This window comes from Dipodomys spectabilis, unplaced genomic scaffold (assembly GCF_019054845.1).
Source record: "Dipodomys spectabilis isolate Male_0828 unplaced genomic scaffold, ASM1905484v1 ptg000704l, whole genome shotgun sequence".
NCBI classification, from domain to species: domain Eukaryota; kingdom Metazoa; phylum Chordata; class Mammalia; order Rodentia; family Heteromyidae; genus Dipodomys; species Dipodomys spectabilis.
Window position 1 is genome coordinate 25,779 of NW_024871381.1, and position 4,545 is coordinate 30,323.

At 37.5% G+C, this 4,545-nt stretch overlaps 1 pseudogene; it reads right to left on the bottom strand.

Moving 5' to 3' along the window:
- Positions 1–991: 991 nt before the first annotated feature.
- LOC122101904 lies at positions 992–2,271 on the bottom strand (annotated as a pseudogene).
- Between the last annotated feature and the right edge of the window lie 2,274 nt (positions 2,272–4,545).

Genomic DNA, 4,545 nt, shown 5'->3' on the forward strand with positions numbered 1-4,545 from the left:
CACAAGATAGTATTGAGAGGGGAAAGCAGAAGGACAAATTACTAAGTGGCTGCTAGTAAATTCCTTGAAAATGATTGATCTCTTTCAAGTTCCATATTCATGGCTGGAGGGAGAGGAGGCTGTGTGGTTCTTGGGTGGATAACACAGATTTGTCTCTGCCTGACTCACTCCAATAGGGACAGTGTTTAGAGCTCGTTCTACATGTTTAAAATGGTATTTACAGATCTCTCTCCCACTGAACTAGCCTGGGACGAGGATCACAACATCCTGGGTAAAACAGAGCTTCCTGCCTGCTCAAACAAACTGACTTAAGAAACCAATCAAGCCACAGGAAAACCAAACACCATAAGCAGACCAGAGACTCCACCAAGAGACTGGTTACAGACACAGTTCAGATACAAATCTCTCCCTCCCCCCAAAAACCAAAGAACTCTTTTTTCTACCTATTTATTCTTATTTTTTTAATTGATTTCTATTATTTTTTCTTTTTGTCTTTCATAATTTTTATTTTAGGAGTGTATGTGTGACTGTGTGCTTTTAAAAAATCTCTTTTGACCTTTTGGTCCTTTTCTTTTTCTTTTTTTTCCTTTCATCTTTCCTTTTTCTGTGACTTAATTGCTGTACTGCTCATCACCAAATATATACCTGTGGGTGATTATTAGACCTTATCCCTAATTGTGTACATACTTTTTTTTAGATGCAATCTGTAATTTTATTACAAAGCCATTCTTTTGGCATTAGTTGGTTGCAGTGATAGCAAGATACTGAGAGTGTGGCATAGCAGCTCTAATGTAACAGTTATATTCTCTGCTTACTGAACCAAGATTTAAGTTACTTCAAACCCATTACATACATTACCTGTACCCATCACTGATACAAATCTTTACTTGTATACCTTGTAGGAAAGTGTTGATTCTGTACTATCTAATCTATATTCAGATTAAATGTTGATAAGACTACAAAAGTACTAGTTCCCTTATGAGACCTTTTCCTTCCCCTTTCCTGCTCCAATTACTTTGCTTTAAATGAATCAAATTTCCTAGAGCTAGTCTGAATAGCAGCACCTAAGGAACATTACACTTAGTTCTTGTTAAAAAGCAATACTTGTGCAATGCATGTTTTACAGCATGGGTAAAAGAATGATCACCCTAGTTTTAAACTCCTGCTGTAGAATCCCTTAAATAAATGAAAGCATACCATCAAGTTGTGGGTCATGTTACTGTTGTACATTTGGTTGTAAGTCACGTTCTCTACTGTGTTTGCTTTGAAGAGATCTTCCAATATATCTCCAATATTCCTTTCTTATAGTGTCCTTTTCTTTAGCTAGGACTTCACATAACTCTAATGCTTTATTAAGAATGTCCTCCTTGTTGTCACATTGGTTTTCTAGCATGTCTTCATAGATATCCACAAGAAAGGCAATTAGGTATGGGGAGCTGTGACTTGGTTGCAAATCAGGGAGTTGATTTAACAGATTAGGGTATCTGGAAAGACCATGATCCTGCAGAATTCCTTTCAAGCAGTTCCATGCACTTTCATTATGTGGCACAAGTTTGATAATTTCCAGGGTATACTGGACTTCTCTCTCCAATACAGTACGGTCATTGTAGCCAGTAGTATTAGAAATGACAAAATATCTTTGGTTCCAGACAGAGTTATTTCTTACATCCTCTTTGAGAAGCTGCTCTACATACTGCAGCTCATTATCCCAAAGTCTAAATTCCTGAGTGACCCATTGTCCATGCTGCCAGGCATGCTAATTCTTTCCATCCTGATTAAGAATATCAGCAATAAACTCAAGCACCTGAGATGGGTCCGTCAGCCACTCTACAAATACTTGCCTATGGTGCCAAACTTGATAGTTTTGGGGCTGTTCTTCAATTATTACAGTGATGTAGTTCATTTCCTCAGGCAGATCTTTTTGAAGTGATTTTAAGAGAACTCTCTGAAAATGCTACACTGTATAATTGGCAGCATTGAACTCTATTGCATCCGGGTGAGCTTAAAGGCACGTTAACTTAGTTCATCACGCTGCAGAACAGCTCAGAAATAATCATAAACATCTCTAAATTTCTCACTGTAGATAATCTGGACCACTGGACTGGGACCATCCCTCTGTGGCAGTGGATCTGTATCAGCCCATTCTGCTCTGTCTCTGTACAGACTGTAGGTGGGCGAGTCCAGGCTCACCAACCTGTCGTCCACTGGGGAAGCCATTGCATCTCCGGCCTCCGCCGCCCCCTCCCCCCGCAGCCTCACTCTACCCCCCATACTTTTTTTTTTTATAAGCACATCAGTTTATTATATATGCCACTTAACAAATTCTGGAGAGACTATCAAAACACAGCACTAGTCAATAGTCAGACAAAAATCTCTTCATTCAACTTGCACTCCCTTTTCCTATTTCCAGTTTTTCTCCCTCTTTTTTTTATTGTGAAAATACCATACTTAATCCAGAAACTTATTACTCAATTCACAACCTCGAAGGCTTAACTTCTTTAATATTTTTCATTTTTCCTTTTTATCTCTCCCCTCCTCTCATCCTATCCTTTTCTTCTCTCAATATAATTTCTTTATACTTACATAATTTTTAAGTGTTTCATTTTTTAAATTTAAATTTTTGTTTTTTTCATTTTTTTCTTGTTTTTTTTTTTTCTTAATCTCTCTCCTAACATTCGGTCCTATTCATTTCCCTCTATGAGATTAGTTCTGGTTAAATTCACTCTCCTTTTACCTCTCCACATCTCTCTAATCATATTTTTCCCCACATTACTCCATAAACCTAATAATTTCTGGTTGACGGAATCTCTCTTTGATTATCTTAGCCCATTAATCCATAGTTGTTTGATGTTGAATAGATTGTATCTGTTGAACTAGATTGTATCTGCAGCCATTTTGACTGTGCAACTATAGGACTCTGGTTGATGCTTGCCTTAATATAGTGTTCTAGCACAAAATTGGTGTAACTTTCATAACAAATGGGTAGAACAAGCCGGAGAAACACAAGAAAAATGACAAGTCTGGGTATCTCAGCTTCTACTCAGGATAATCAGGTGACAGAACAGTTAATGAATAATCCAGAGGAAAGTTCCCACGGTGAATGAAAACATGGTGAATGAAAAGATTGAAAACGTGCAAAGGACTCAGTATGAGTGTGATAGATCTATTGAATATTTGGAAGATACCATCAGAAGGCCTAATCTGAGGATAATGGGTGTAGAGGAGCACCTAGAGACAGAAGTTAATGGTCTAGGAAATTTATTTAACAGGATCCTAGCAGAGAACTTCCTGAACATGCAAAAAGATAGGCCTATTCAGATACAAGAAGCTTTTAGAAACCCAAATAGACCAGACCAGGACAGGACATCCCACTGTCACATTATAATCTGCACAGGATCAATTTAGACTAAGGAAAAGATCTTTAAAGCTGTCAAGGAGAAAAGATCAATCACCTATAAAGGGAAACCAATTAGAATCATCGCAGATTTCTCAGCAGAGACAATTAAAGCAGGAAGAGCCTGAAATGATGTATGCCACTGCCTAAAGACAAACAACTACCAACCAAGAATACTGTACCCAGCTAAACTCTCCTTCATAACAGAAGGTCAAATAGAAATAGCAAAGAAAAACTGAAACAATATGTCTCTACCAAACCAGCCCTACAAAAGATACTTAAAGATGTCCTACACATAGAAAACCAACAAGACCACAATAAAGTCAAAGAAATCGCACCTAAACTGAGAATCCAAGAAAAATAGGAAGAACCCAGTTGTTGCAGCCCCTAAGAAGGTGGATCACATGGCAGGAACTACCAAACACTTCTCAATCCTCTCAACATTAATGGACTTAACTCTCCAATTAAGCAACATAGACTGTCTAGTTGGATTAGAAAGCAAGATCCTTCTATCTGCTGCCTTCAGGAGTCACACCTTGTCCATAAAAACAAACATATTCTGAAAGCGAAAGGCTGGAATAAAATCTACCAAGCAAACAGCCCCCATAAACAGATAAAATAGACTTCAAATTAAAATTAGTGAGAAGAGATAAAGAAGGTTACCACATACTAATTAAGGGATCTCTCCTTCAGGAAGATATTACAATTCTAAATATCTACTCATCAAACAACAGAGCACTTAAATTCATCCAAGAAACACTACTTTCCCTCAAATCTCACATAGATCCCAAGACATTAATTGTTGGAGATTTTAACACATCACTATCCCCACTAGATAGATAAACTCTGCAAAAACTCAACAGAGAAACCACAAATCTAAACAACTGCATAGATCAACTAGATTTAGTAGACATCTACCGAATATTTCACGCAGCAGCATCAGAATACACGTTTTTCTCAGCAGCACATGGAACATTTTCCAAAATAGGCCACATTTAAGTCACAAAGCAAACTTGTCTAAATTCAGAAACATTGAAATTAAGCTCTACATTCTCTCAGACCACAAGGGAATAAAATTAGAATTCAACAGCAAAAGCCAACAAAGAAATCTTGTAACACATGGAGGCTGAACAACACACCGTTGAATAACC